Raw genomic sequence first — 16,121 nt, 5'->3', positions numbered from 1 at the left:
CCACCAACAAAGCGCAGGGGGAATACAAATGAAAATAATTGGGCTTGCTCCTGGTTCAGCACCACCTCATATCCTTTTAAACACGCCTACTGTCACCCACCTTCCTCTGGCCGCGTGTGGAATATTTCCATGCATCTCCTGGCCCTGTCCAGCATGTCTTGCATTCCCAAGCCCTTGTCTGCTGTTACCATGTCATTCATGGGGTTCTCCACTCATTTTCAGCAGCATGGGGTGTTTGGACGCACGTTCTTTGGGAGCTGGTATGTTGTATTTTACAGGAGCTTGGTCCTGTGGCTGCTGTGGATGAAAGTCCCAATCTGTCTAGCCCCCTGTGGCCAGACAAGGTCTCCCTAGACTGTTTGTAAAATAGAAGGCCCTTTATAAAGTATTTAGCATTTTCCACTTTCAGATCAGATCCGATGACGAAGCACGTATGAGTGGCAGCAGACCGTTCCCTGCAAGTGTGAGTTACCTTCTCTGCTTAGCTCTTGTACTGTCCAAATGTTTGATGCACAGCTTCAGCAGAAGGAGCCTTAAATGAAGGACTTCTCTGTCCGGCCACTGTTCATCAGAAACATCTAGAGCTAGATTGCATTTTCTTCCGTATACAGTACTTCCCTGTTCCTGCATGGCCCCAAAGTACATCTGTAGGCATGTAAACATCTGCAGCAGGTTTGGGCTGTGGACTCTGGAGCATATTCTGCTCTCAGAGACCTCAGTGCATGTTCTCTGAAATTAATGCTTTTGCCCTAGATCTCATTCCTGACAGAATTTGGTCTAGAGACAATTAGGGGTGAGTGGGCATGTTGTTTGTAGGTGACGCCTGGACATATCAGCTGCCGGTCCTATATCCAGCCTGTGTGTCTAGTTAAAACATGCTTTTGACGTCCTTGCATTTAAAAAGCACTGCTCTTGATCAGGGAATGGACTCAGTTTTAAAGAGAGGCATGTGAAAACTGACGGTGTCAACTAAACCACAGCAAGAGCTTGCGGAAGGTGTGCTGAGAAACGGGAGGTTTCTCCGTGCCCTGTGTCCCAAAGAAACACAAAGCAGTGGTGAGAAGCGCTCACGTGGTGCATCTCTGTCTCGCATTGTAGCTGCTGTGATTTAACGAGGAGCAGTTGTCAGTCTCTCCCAAAGGCATATCCGAAGGCGTTTGGTGGCAGTCCAGGGTGAGGGAAGCACGGTGCTGTGCCAAGTTGTCTAACCAAGACCAACTGGCTGCTTAAAGAACAAGGGAAGCTTTGCAGTACGAGGAGAGCTGTCCGTCCGGAAAACTCACCAGCAAATTCCTGCAGGGCAGCCACGTGGAAGGAGCACGTGATGCCCTTTGGGGGTCTTTCCCAGACAGTTCTTGACTGTTCTCTGCCATCCATTACGTGCTTGCATACACCAAGGAGGAGCAAGGTCCAGGCAGCGTCTCTTCAGAGCCAGTCACCAGCAGACAGGGCTTGGAAGGCCTCTTCAGGTCTTCTTCATTTGGAGACCTTTTGTCTTAATGCACTGAATCTCCTCACTGACTAGCGTTATACACATCTACCTACCAGACCCAACCCACTGTGAAGGATGGGACCATACAGAGCTGAGCACCACCGCTCGCTAAGGCCGTGGCAGCTGTCTGCAGGACGGAGAAAGCACATCCTTGCTTCTTCCTCTGACCAAAAATCACGTGGTGTCAGTACTAAAAGCAACACATTCCCATCTGCTTGTACCAGGCATCACTGCAACATCTGTCTCTATTTGACTTTTTAGGACTAATGGAGAACTGGACTGAAAATAGAAATGATCCATAAAGCACTTCTATTTTCTGCATCCATCCCGTTCTCCTGGGAGCAAGAGGAACAAAGTTCCTGTAAAGTACTCTGGCTGCAAATGCTTCTGGAGCGTGCTCCAGTGGAGGGCAGAGTCACTGAAGCGACTTTAACAATTTTATTTCGTGGGTATCAGATGGACCGCTGTGAAATATGAGTCTAATGGCAAAATTCAACTTCATGGGGAGAACAAGTAACAAGGGGAAAAGTCACTTGGTAACACTGACACTGTGAAATACTGTTGTGCGTGTGCATGTGTGCATGTGTGAATACTTAAAAAAGAAAACACAATGAGATTTTTCAGGCAGCTTGTTGCAATTTTTGCATTTCCCCTCCACCTTCCAGGCTACCTCCCAGAGCTACTCTTCTCCTCCGCTGTTTTCACTGCCATCCACTGCTGAGGGTCACCCACGTCTGGTGATGGCAGCCAGCAGGAGAGCTGAGCAGGATGCCAGACTGAAAATGCTATTAAGTCCGTTGGCCAATGATAAATTCAGATTGTGCAGAGCATCACAGGGCAGAATGGAGAAAGCAAAGCATATACGAATAGTATAAAGGTGGAAGAGTCTCCGTGGTACCATACTTAGTGGGTCATTTTCAACTGTTGCCTTTAGCCCTTTAGCTGGACTTAACAGCAAAGAGTTAATGCAGGCAAAAGGAAAAGCAAACTTATAACATGCAACACTGCCATGAAGAATCACTTGCCTGCACCAGCTGTGGGGACACAAACACAGGGCACTGTAACTGCGTTCCCCCTTCTCATATTATCTTTTTTATTTTCCCCCCCCTTAAAAGTCTCAGAAACATCCTGCATAAACTTAATGGTGATTTGTGGTTTGCAGCAACTGAGGATCTGCTTGCTATAGGCTTCTCCTCACCGTATCGTCCTCACTACCGAGCAGTAGCGTTCAGTGCCGATAATCCACACGTGGCGCTTCGGTGCGAGCTGGGTAAATGTTGCGGTCGCAGGACTTACGGGTTTTGCAGTAGTATTTCGCTATTACAAAGCAAATGCAGAGGGGTTCGTTATATAGCAGAGGTATCTTTTTAGCATCATTGGACCAGCTTGCACTAGTTTTGGCAAGAAGAGAGTCATGTGCAGGGTCACAAATAACATAGTATCCCGTGCAAGGCTAAGGGGAAAGCATTGCTCATGGTCTTTCCTGCAGCTCTGGCTTGGAATATCTTCCATACAAGGGGTCACTGGCCAGCAGGATCCTGCTCTTCTCATTGCCTGTTTAAGCACTGTCTGGTGCAGAGTTGCCTCCCGGTCTGGCATTTCGTGAGCTAAGGAGAGAGGATGTTTTATCAGTATTTGGTGCTGGCTATTCTAGGAATGCTTTCCCACACCCCTTGAACTGGTTTCGATTGGTGTTCAAATAAAGGTTCTTTTTTCTGGTAATCATCACACACACACATTAGCAGTGGCCTGTAGAGAAAACCTCTCTGTGAGTTTGAAAAGCTGAGAAAACTTCTTGTTATTTTTTTCCAGGCTGATTTATGTGAAACCTGGAGTCAGGGCTTTAACTCTGCTGCATCATTAGTAGTTGTATCCTCTAATAATGCTGCTGCTGGCTTGGCCTTGGACATACGAATCCAAAGTGTCTGAAACTACCATTATTGTCTGGTTTGTTTCAACAGTCTAGTTTTTTAATGTATTTCATCTTCCTTTTTGTATGTATAATTTGAGGTTAATTTAATGTAGTTCTCCTCCATCTTCGTCATTTTTTCCATGCTTACATGTCCTTCACATACAGGATTCAGCATTTCCCCCTTCTAAGTTTTAGGAACAACTAATGTAGTAAGACCTTCATTTTTACCTTCTGCTGGCAGTTGTCCAACGCCATTAAAGACATCTTAAAATTTATCTGCTTTGCTGTGCTCCCCTCCTTCCATAATCTCTCAGTGAGGCTGGTGTTTGACATGCTTTCAGCTAGGATCAATAGTCCATTACGTAAATCAATTGAACTAAATTACATGTCCTCAGAGTTGCGATCATCTTCCTTTGTATGATCTGAGCTGTCCCTGCTTGCAGGCCACGCAACCAAGTTCTGTCTGGCAGCTCCATCCAGGAGCTCTGTCCGGGACTTGGGCACTGCTCCAATATGTTCAATCTGCTCATGATATTGGTTCCGCTGTGCTCACGATTCAGTGCGTCCCTACCACTGGCTGTCTCATGAGTGATTCCCACAAAAACATTTCTATATTGCTGCTGTCATCTTGTCATTACCGAGAGCTGCTGGAGTCCTCCTCACCAAGCAGAATGTATGTATTTGGTTTCTCTGCAGACACGTTTTGCCTCGCCTTTTGACTTGTCCAGGATGGCTTTGCTGCTTGCAACTGTCAAGCTCTTTCCGAAGACAAGATGCCCCTTCAGTCTGTTTTTGCTTCCACGCGTGGTGCGATCTTCCACAGTGCTCCTCGCAAAATCCCTGTGCGGAAACGTTCCCAGGGTTTACCCTGTTGCTCTTCCTCTGTGGTTTTCCCGTCCGCTCCACTGATAAATGCTCACTGCAGAAATACGGAGCTTGGAGTGAGAAGTCCTCTCTCCCCGCAAATCTGCGTTTGACTTAATTCTTAACTGTCTTATAAATGATCCAGAAGTTTCGCTCTCTTCTTTCAAATCCTGTAAGGAAATTGCATCTCTGCAGCCCTGGGGAGTGCAGCAGCAGTCCCGTTTCTGTAGCACAGCCTGTTCCCTGACTCGCTCTTCCTCCAGCCATGGGCTGTTGATCATTCACAGTGCCCCTGACTGCAATTCCTGCAAACAGGCCACGTGACCTGACCTTGCGTGCCTCATCTTTTTCAGGAACTCCGTTTTGCCTTCATGAAAAAGGATGAACAGACTTTGGCTTAATGCTTTTCCAGTTCCTTCATTTCAAGGAATTTTCAGTTGTCCCAACTGTTGCTTCTACTTCTACCTCTGGAGTCAGTCTTCAGTTTCTGCAGATATCCTACTGTGTCTTTTGGTGATTCCTACTGAGTCTAGGAGGGGAGAATGAAACTTTGATGAGCCTTTAGTAGCAAAACAGCTATGTTAACAAAAACTGTTAACAAAAGCTGACGGAAAGAATTCCTGGGGGAATAAGGAGGGGGAATCATGTTATTCTAGCCCGAGGTTTAAGCTGACAGTCAAATCTCCTTTCTTCCCCCAAATCTCCTTTCTTCTGCGCTGCTTACCATTGACTGCAGTTTGTGGTGAGCCAGCTGGTTCATGAGTCTGGGAGATGGAAGATGACAAAAGCACCAGATCCCATCTGGACAGCGTCTCGCAGGCGTTGTGGGCGCTAGCTTGAGACACATGGCGTGGCAAATCCACACCCTTGCTTGGCCTTTGCTAACTGAGAATAAACACACAGGATCTGACCGCTAACAAATATTAGCGCTCAGTAGCCTTTGCGCAATAACATTATTATGGGCCTATAAATCTGTGATGTGCTGACTTCTTAAATAGTGGGAGTAGTTCTGTTCTCCACATCTTGGAAAGGATACATTGGAACTGAAACAAAAAAAAAATACAGAAAAGGGCTACAAGAAGAGTCAGAAGGCTCTGGGAGGTATGAGAAGAGATTAAATAGATTTTGTTTCTTGGTCTGGCAGAGGCAACCAATGGTGATATGAAATTTCACGCCATTAAATCATGAAAGGCGTGAGAAAGGTGAATAAGAAGCAGTCACTATTTCTCACAGGAAAGGAATTAAGGCAGGTGAAGTGAGATGCTCTTTCGCACAAAGCATGATGACTAAATGGTGGAACTCATCGCTGCAAGATGTTGAAGATAGCAAGCCTTAAATGGATTCAAAAGATGCCTGGACAAATTTGTGGAAGAAAAATCCACAGAAGTCTCCTCAGTGTGAAAATACCTCTTCCAGCTTGTCCGAGTCACAGATGCCTGGAAGCATGGAGTATATAACAGGACATTTATCACTCCATGTTTGCACCTTTGCTTGGGGTCTTTTCTCTAGACGTCTGTGAAAGGCTAGACTTTCCGCCTGAACCAGTATGACCCTTCTCAAATTCCTTCTAGCAGTTCTTTTATACCATCGTATTCTTGGGACTCATACATTTTAAGTGTCTTAAAAGCCCAAATACCTTGTCAAGCCCCATTGATTTTCCATTCTTCACTGTTTCTGGTGAAGGATTTCTGTGGGGAGCCAGGGGGCTTCCGGCGTGAGAAAAAAATAGTTGTTTCCTGTTCCCGATTCCCTGCGTAACACAAGGCGTCCCTGGCACTCAGCGCTGTGACATGTCATCAGTACATCAAACAGCAGTAGCAGCACAAAGGGAGACTCTCTTGGTAGTCCATCATGCCAAAGCTGCTCTGTTCCATGTAATCATCCTTTGGGAGAAAGAATCATGCAAAACCCACAAGCAGGGGTGCAGGGGTTCAGGTGCTGATCTAAGCAAGCGCTCGAGGGGATGGAGTGAAGAGGGAGTCTATGATTTTCTTTCCTGCACCCTTGAGATAAGCTGATTCTGTTGTAGAGCAGAGGGGGGGATTAAATGACCCTCCACTCTCCCTTCTAGCTGTATTTTCTGTGTAATGCAATGCCCCAAACTCATTAAATGTCACAGTCTGGGTGATGGGGAATGTGAAAGCTCTCTGCAGAAGTGTCCTTGCCTCAACCCCTTTTTTTACGATCCAGAGAACCTGATGGGCAGAGAGGGCTGCTGGGATAAGGAGACACTGAGGTGCTGCTCCTAAATGGACAAAGAAGTCTCAGTGCAACAGAGCGATTCCAGGGCTGGGCTGGGTGTATGTGGTGAAATCACAGCAGGATCCTAGAGCAGGCATGAGGTGACGGGAGCTCCAGACAGGATACAGACAGGTTATTAGGTGCAAGGTTCAGTTGCAAGCGCTGGCCCATTTCTGGAGTTGAATTTGTCCTCTGTATCCTGAGGACAACCTAGATCCAAAGGAAACTTTTCACTTGAGCTCCTTCGAGGGCAAAAATGAAAAGCTATTAGAAACAGGCAATGATTCATTTCCCTTTGCAGAGTAGCCTAGGAATAGGCAGAAGCGCGTGCCTTGAGCAAAAAGGTTCCCTGGTTATGTAGCTCTGGTCCTGGCCCCCTGCAGACCCTTCTGGGCTGTGAGAGACCAGGGAAGGGAAGCAGTGCTTGGTGTGCTTGTGCTTCTTTTTGATCTGTCTTGCTTGGTCTCCTCTGGGCTCTGATGTCCAGTAGGGACTCAAAGGGAGAGGATCAGTGTAGCTGGTGATTTTATAAGCTTTCTGCTGGTGTGGATTTTTTTCTTTTTCTTTTCTCTCTGAAAAAAAACAGCACCTGGAGCACTGGGATCATATGAGAAATGCAGCCTTTGCTGTAAGCAGGATAGCATAACCCTGGTTTGAGGAGGAAAAGTTTCAGGGCTACAGGTTTCATGCTGGCAGGCCTTGCTTCTACTGACCACCGTCTCTGTTCCCACCGTAGCTGAACATCTCACAGTCTGTCCAGCACATGTCCTAGAGGCAAGCCAGACTTCTCCCCAGGACTGAGGTACAAAGAAATAAAAGACTGACAGCCACAAAGAGGTCAGAGTACAAGTACAAGACTTGCTCAGGGGCACCCTGAGTTGGGCTGCAGCAAGCTTCCTCAGGCCAGGAGAAGCATGGACCAGCTTGTCTGCACGCTCCACGTTTTTCTCTCAAGCTGGTTAACAGAGAAGATGAGTGCTCTGGCTCACCCTACCCAGGAACAGCCACATGCAGAGTAGACAGACAAGTCTCGTCACCCCTGTCCCATCAAACAGTGAGAAGATCTGGGTGGTGAAAAATCTGACTTGAGCAGGAGTGGAAGGAAAGACTCCCTGGGGGATGAGGGAGTTGGAGAGTCTAAACATGAGCTTGGGCTCTCAGACAATTGCAGTTTGTGGGTGCCTGTGGGTGCCCTAACTCACAGATCCAAGCACAGACCCCTGGGTCCGTGGATGCAGTGGCGCTGTTTGGGAGAGGCTCTGCTGGGTGCCCTCTCCATCTATATTTCAGCCCGCGACCCTTACACTCCTTCCCTTTTTTCACTGGTTGTCCCTCATCACCAGCTCTCTCTTCTCCACATCATCTCCTTGTCCTCTGGCCCTTCCCCATCCCAGGAGGGCTGGATGGTTTGGTTAGGTCTGGGCTGTCTCCAGAGACTGGCACCGAGCTCTACACACCTTAGCTGTAGGACTGCTTTTCTCCTGGTTCCTTGCCAAGTGTTGGCTCAGCAAAGAAGCTTATGTGAATCATGTATTCCAGATTTGCTGTGTTCAGTGTCCTGCAGACAGTGAAAGGGAGTTTAAAGGAACCCACATGGGTTAATTGCTAAAATCTAAGGACACAACTTCTATTCCCGGATCTGCTTTTGATGTGCTATGTGGGCCTTATGTCAGTCCCTGCCATGCCATGTGCCTTGGATGGGATGTGAGGTCAGGCCACATGTTTTGAGGCCCCGTTTTAAGGTCAGGGGTGGGAGGGGTGGGGAAGAGAGAACGTATTGTCAAGGTCTTCGAGTGGTTAAAGCCAAAGCCAAGCAGTAACAGTTCCTGCTGGAGAAGTGACCCTGGGGTTTCAAAGCTGTCATCCCCACTCACCTAGCCAAGCTGTGCTCTGAGACTTGGTGGGGAGCAGGACACAGGTGAATCGTAACTAGGACCTCAAAGGCCTCTATTCAAGGTGTGCTGGGCACAGATGGTCAAACTGCTCTCTGCAACCCCAGACATCATTTATCAATGGGCTTTCGAAGAACTGACAGCCGGTGTAGCTGTCCATGTGTCCATTTTAGAAGAGTCCTGGCAGGGAAGATCTGTCCCAGCTCAGCAACCAGAGCCCAGGTCAGCAGTGCAAGGGGGAAAGCAAGAAGGTCCTGGGTGGAAGCTTGAGGACCCTCATGTGTACCCTTCAACTGCCCAAAGATAAGCGCATCTAGTCAATGCTACATCTTATCATCATCCTAACACTAGTCCAAGGATCCATCAGCTGGGCTCCAGGGGCACCCCAAACCCTGGTTTCCTGCTCTTCGTCATCCTGTATGTTGGCCGTGGCCCTGTGGACAGCATAACACTTTTCATGACAGTATTTGTATTTTTTTAATTGTGAATGGGGAGATAGTGTGCAGGTCCTTGTTACACAGGGATGTGTCTTCCATTCAGACCAGGGCTTCCCCTGGCTTCGTCAGACGTCTTTCGATGTTACTGAGAAAAATAAAGAAAGAAATAAATCAGATGTATTTATAAAGGAAACAGAAACCCACTGCTCCAATGCCTTTGTAGGAGTATTTTTAACAAAACATTTTTTCAAAATAAATGTGAATTGTAAAGTTTGAAGCATTTGCTTGTGGCTTTCTTTTCTTGGTGCTTTGTCTAACTTCTGCCCTTCCCAATAATCCTGCTCTGGTGTAAATGTTACATTAGATAAACATGAGGGATATTGATCCCTTAGAGAATGCAGAACCTGCCGAGGGCTTGTTTAGTGACTGGGGAATGGCTTCGTGATAAACAGATATCCCTGTTTCCCTGCTTAAACCATTTAGTCTGAATAATTAATTGACAAATGTAGCCATTTGCTCCATTTGCAAATTATCCACAAGAACACTTTGTTTGTCTTTGTTTGTCATTAACTTGTTCTTTAGTTAAAAAGGTGCCACAGATTTATACGTGGATCTATTTAAGTATTTATGTGCTTGCATTGGATTGCTCCTGAACTAGTGACTTCGGTGATGATTTTGCTTCATCTTCACTATTCATGGAGCAAGAGGGAGTATCTCAGTTCAATGGCATTTCAGCTGACCAATGCAATGTAAACAGAAGAAGGAAAAATCATGGCAATTGAACGTCTAAGCCACCACCTCCTGCTTGAACCCCATGTTGAAAGTGAATCATGGACTGCTTTCCTGAGACTCCTGCTCCCTCGACAGCCCTGCAAGTGAAAAAGAAACTCACATGTATAAATGGCCTTATAAATCAGTGAAAGGATCAAGTTCTGTGGAAATGAACTCATTGCTTTTGTTTTAATTATCTCCCGCAAATTCTTCGCTGCAGTAATCTTTCACCCCTCAAAGGCACACACATTGGGAGAGCTAATGCACAAACGAGGTGTAGTTTGGATGATTGATACAAATAATATAGCAAATGGACTGCATAGACTGCTAATTCTCATAATCTAACGTTCAGCAGCGGTAAAGAGAGTTTGACTCATAATAAGAACGTCAATAATTCAGTTGATAATCACAGATCTATAATGTCTGATTCCATCACCCTACTGCTTCTTTTACAAAAGAAAAAGACATTTCTGCATGCATTTTTCAAGAGAGCCTTAGGTTTTCTTGTTTAAAACGTTGAGGCAATTTCTGCAGTCATAAAACACTTCTGCAGAGCGACATCTTGATAACAGGAGCTGGATGCACCTCTGAATTTCTGGAGCCAGGCCTGAGCCTGCCAACTCCAGTCTCTGCACATGATCAACGCGCAACACTTCTGAAGTGTCTTGTCAACCAGAAATACTGATGGGAAGCATCAGACTGAAACCAACGGACCAAGAAATTCTCTCATTCAGGTATTAATAGCAGCATTCCTTCTGGCACCACTAATCTTTAAGTAGTGAGACAGGACCTAAGGTTGCCCCTTTTTAATAAGGTCCTGGAAAGCACCTAAGGGTGCTTGGGTTCAGAACCTCGTTTTCTGCAGTGACAGCTGTTCCCCAGGCCCTGATGGGCAGCAAGCTGCACAAACCGCAGGCTGAGTGTGCATGGAAAAGGGGAACAGAAAAATCTGGGATCCCTGAGAAGAACGAAGAAGTTTTAAGCCATGCGGAAGGGGGTGCAGCTGATGTTTGCCCACCCAGTCACCAGCCCTCAGTCCACCCAGACACTAGCTCTAAGTCCACATGCAGACCAAGCACAGAGGAGGGTCTTGGCAAAAGAGCAAGGGCAATAACTGTCTTTCATTTCTGGAAAGCTCAGCTCCCACCCACTGGCCACTTCACTCCAAAACATGGTAGCAGTTCCATTTTGCAGAATATGCTGGACCAGGGAGGGTGAACGTTTGTGTTTGCAGGTGGTAATGAATAAGAACACTGTGTCTACGATATAGCAACAAGCAAAATAACTAGCAATACAGGGGAGCACTTGGGAGGGGAGTAGCTGTTCCGTCCAAATATAAACGTAAATATGAACTGGTCTTACCTGGACTGCTCCCAGGCTGCTTCCTTGCTTTCAGAACAAACCATTACCAAGGAGTCTCAGCTGGACAGGTCTCACGTATGAACTTGATCTCCCCTGGCTATAAGCTGTTCCTTTCCTGACTCAAGAAGGGAACGCTACAAGATAATGCTATTTCTGTCCTCTGCCATCCTCCCCCCAGAATAGCTGTCTCCTCACTGCCTTGAAGGCCAGCTGATAAGAGATGAGCAGTGCAACGGACCTTCTCAGGTTCCCCTCCCCCTTGAACAAACAGCAGCCCAAAAATTCCCAAAAAGCTTCTCTGCTATACTCCATGGAAACACATCACTGTTTGCTGTGTGGTTTAGATTATTCTCCTATCACATTGGTGTAAGTCAGGCATAATTCGCTTGGGATCAGCAGAAGAACATTGATGAGAAACTACTGTGTGATTAGAATCTATCGTGTGTGTCTAATGCTGCAGTTTCCAAAAGTAATAGTGACCTAAAGAGTGAAGTTAGAGAAAGATCTACCACTATCTCTCAGCTGCCCCTGCAGATGCCATTTGGTTGAAACCCGTGTGTGTGAGATCAGGCCATGAAGGTCTGAATCATCATCGCTAAAGCCACTGCGTAATCATTTAAACATTTCTGCCCCAGGAGACACAGATATCTCCATGATTCACTGGACTGCACGGGATCTGCATCAAGCTCGAAACCTGTTCACTCCCTGTGTGTGTGTGTGTGTGTGTGTGTGCATCCAAGACAGTATCAGAGCACACCTACTCACACACTAAATGTCTTCATATTCTCGCGATCGGGACAGATTCACAGGAGGCACTGCTTCAGGTTCCTTCTTCTCTCAGTTGGAAGAGAGACTTGGCTTCAGTTGAGCATGAAGCACAGTGGCTGGGAACCCATTCATGGAGTCACTTTTACCTTTTGTGATCAATCCAGTTCACCTTGTAGGACAACCTTCAATGTCGTAATGTTTTCCATGTACTCCCAAGTGAGCTTCTCTTCCCAGATATCTGGATTTTGCGATCAATCCACCTTCGACTACAATGCTAGTAATGAACCATTAGCACACCTTAATATTTCTGATTTTCTCAGGCCCAGTTCCCTGAAAAGGCCACAGACATGGACTGTTAAATTTTACCTTCTGGGCTTCTTAGGACCTCCTTACACCTGTGCTGAAACTGATGTGGCTGATGCTTTCTGCAATATCAATTTCTATCAGGTCAAGGTCTTCATAGACCCATTCAGCATTGTGTCTTCTCTGTGCAAAAGAAAGCGAGTAAGAGGTCAGGTGTGTCTGAAGCACAGCTTACACTGAAACTGCTAGCACTACATTTGTAACAACACGTCAGCAGGAATCCTCAGGCTGGCTTATCAAAAAGGATTAATTTTTTTTTTGCTCTCATACTCATCATACACTGTCTGCTCTGAAATATTTTCTACTTGCTTGCCTGTTTCACTCCTGTGGATTTGTATGGATTATTTCTCTCAGATTTCATGTCAGGATGCCTTTAATTTAGTGCTGAAAGCAACGATTCTTCTGTTGTTTGGCCAGCAAATATCCTTTCTGGTATAATGCTCATGTCTTACACTGTCTTAGACCCCACATGAAATTTTAATTCCTCTTTGCTTAGTTCTAGTTTTGCTTTCTCCCTTGGCGCAATGCAGTGGAAGGCTTTGTAGTTTTGCTCATTCGCAGATGCATTGGTGTGTACTTCCCATACAATTTCCTGTCTGTTTGTGCCTCTGCCAGGTTTTTCCCTTATCTGGTGTTAGTCAGAGCTTAAAAAAAAAAAAAAAAAAAAAACCTGCTGTTTTGGAATGTGTTAGTGTCATAAAAATGTAAAATCTGATTTCTTTTGAGCCACTGCTTGTATCCAGGCTGTGGTGCTTTCTTTCCTTGTCCTTTTCTGGTCTGCAAACTCTCACATAATGATTTCTCTTCCCATCATTATTACATATAACCCCACCGTAAGGCATTTTTCTTAAGGTGTTTTATTCATCGTTCGCACAGTTCCCCCTCTGCATATTTCTCTTTCCTCTCCTATATTTCCTTATTTGCTTTTCACAAATTTGATACAATTTTGGCTCAGATTTTTGTGTTTTCTCTGCTTACCTCTGGGTCTGCTCCACTTTGTTTATCTTGTGCTCACCAGCTTTGTTCATGCCTATGCCACCTAGAGAAGTAAGTGTGGGCCTGGAGCGTTCTCATCAAGGCTTTTTTATCCTTTATCCTTATTATTAATTAAATGCAGATTAGTTCATCTTTTAAGATTTGGTAACAGCATGAACTGCCCATTTTGGTCAGTGTGGGCCGGGAGTTTTCTCATCAAGGCTTTTTTATGTTTTATCCTTACTATTAATTAAATGCAGATTAGTTCATCTTTTAAGATTTGGTAACAGCATGAATTGCCCGTTTCAGTCAGCATAGCACAACGTTTAGCAGACTATCAGTTTATCCACATTCTTCTTCTTGCCATTTGAAAAAATCCTTTCTGTATATGACATGATTTGTTGGATAGCAAATGATAAGGTGCATAGCACTGACAGACAGCTAGCGTCAGGACTGAAAATGTTGGGACACTTAGTGAGAGCTCATCCCATCTCGTTGCTCTGACGTCTCTGCTCAGGGATGGGATCTAGTACGTAGTATCGTTTCCTTTTAGCTCCTGCAGTAACTTCAGGGTTTAGCAACTCCTTTCCAGGGGGTGTGCTTCCAGGGGAATAATAAAAAGACGCTGGAAGTGGTGCTTTCCGTGCATGCAGCAATGATGAGATTACACCAGAAAATGTGTCTTGCAGTGCACAAGTCCTCAGGCTGCCCGGGGTGATAAGCAGAAGCAATGCCCAGCAGAAAGCCATCTGGCAAGGGAGGTGGACGTTTGCTCCCCTCCTCATCTTCCATGTTATCCTGTTATTTAAAGACATCAGCTCTCAGCAGGGCTGGTGAAAGGGTCCTCTGGCATCTCTGGTCCAGCCTCTCACTCGCAGCAGAGCTGTCCCCAGCATTAGATGAGGGCAGCCATGCCTTTATCTAGATGCATCTTGAAAAAGCCCCACAACAGAGGTCCTCACCACCCTGGTGACCTGTCCCAGAGCTGCACCACCCTCCTGTGGAAGGAGCTCTTCCTAATGTCCAGCTGGAGCCTCCAAGGCTGCAACTTGAGGCTCTTGCCACAAGTCTTCAGGAAAAATTGTGTATCTTTCTTCAGAGACTCAAATGAAGGATCACTGTGTTTTATTAACTCTCTTCTGTCCAGAACTTCACTGGCATTTAGCACCGAATTTTGGCTCTTTTTGGAATCTGTATCTAAGCTGTCTGACAGTTCTGAAAACTGGATTTTTTTGTTTCTGTCTCAGTCCTTTTTTAAAACATTGCTAATTTATATCCATTTTAATATGACTTCAGGCAGTGTGCTTCTGCATTTTGCTCTCTAATTCCTTTATGCCACATTTGGTTTAAGATTTTAACATACACAGAAGGTGTTTGGTTGTGATCTTGATTGAGAAATGCAGCAAAGTGCAAAATGCAACACTAATTAAGTGAAGATCTAGGCTGACGACAAGCACAGTAAACATGAAAGTGTGGCTGTTTGGAACTTGTTGATAAAAAGCAATTAAAAGGGTATTTCAGGTCAATTTAATATATATAAGCAGCCAGGATAAGGTAACATTGATCTTAGGATGTTGTGCATCCTGATTAATCACATCAGGACATTTATATATGAAAGTGTCAAATTTATGCTGGTTAGGAGATTATTCTCGGGAAGTTATGGAGCTCTGAGTTGCTGGAGGAAGATCTGAGGAGCGGTAAACAAATGCGGTGTCAGTATTCTTACAGCGAAGCAGAATAATCAATTGTTAATTTGCCAAACCAAGAAAATGGAGGAGTATGCTCAGATCAAAATGGGATTCTTTTTGTTGTTGTTTTTAAACAAAACAGAACACAAAAAAATGCGTAGGAATTTCATGAGACTAAAGAACGACACTTTTTTGCTTCTTTTGTGGGTTGCACAAACTCGCCACGTCTTTTCTTTTTTTCTTGTTTTTCAAACATAAGTGATAAAAGGGGTTATTCGGAACCAAAGGTTAGATTGTTTCATTTTAAAAATTTGACAAGTAAACAGTCTGACTCTTCAGGAACATGACTATCTATGCAAAGATCTAAAGAGAAATGTCTGGTCTCCAAGAAAATCCTGTTCTTTCTGATTGAAAAGACTTGCCAAACATGACACAATTTTTGATTAATTTCTGCCCTTCCAGAACTCTTTTTCTTCTTGGCATTTTTTTCAATATCAATACAAATATGTGTGTGTGTGTGTGTGTGTGTGTGTGTGTGTGTACACATATGTGTTTATATAATTGTTCGGTTCCACTGGCAATTAACACTCAATAAATGTAAATTCAACAGTTAGAAATTTTGAGCAACCATTGGAGGAAGACAAAGGATAAAATTGCACTTAGAAAACAGCAGTGTGAATTTGTAGAGAATAAACAGTGCCATAAAGCCAGGTATATTTTAGGAAATTACAATGCAATGTTACAGATAAAACATCCAGCATCTGAACGTTGCTAACAACTAGCAAATCTCAGTGAACTGTACCATGACAATAAATACATATGGACAGCACAGCCTAGTGGAATGAAAATGGGATGATGAACCAAGACTGAAAAACCCTTTCATACAGGTTGAAATCTTTCTTTTCAATATTTATCAGGGAAAACAATATCTAAAAAAGAAAGATTAATCGACAACTAATTTCCTTTACTGGGAAGATGTAACCTTTATTAATTTGTTTCACTAGTACATGAAAAGTAACTTTGTATTTGCACTTGGTTTTCAATAAAGAAAAAGATGTTCAGAATACCTGAAAATACAAAACCATTATTTGTATTCATTTTCACCTGCTCTTTCCTGCTGATCCGATAGGTGGTGGAGATACTGTTTTGACTTTTGTTTCCTCGCTTTCAACTCTGCAGCTTCTCAAAACCTTGAGCGTTAAAGTTGTCTCATTCTATATCCCACAGAAGAGAACTGGTTCCTCTCTTGGAAACGCTCTGTTCAGTTGTTTTGCCACTTTTCAATCAGATATAATACATCAAGGTTTCCTGGGACCCTTGCTCTGCAGACCGTATGCCAATATTCAGTGTAATCAG

This window comes from Apteryx mantelli, chromosome 26 (genome assembly GCF_036417845.1).
Source record: "Apteryx mantelli isolate bAptMan1 chromosome 26, bAptMan1.hap1, whole genome shotgun sequence".
NCBI lineage: Eukaryota > Metazoa > Chordata > Aves > Apterygiformes > Apterygidae > Apteryx > Apteryx mantelli.
Note: the sequence above shows the minus strand (reverse complement) of the source record.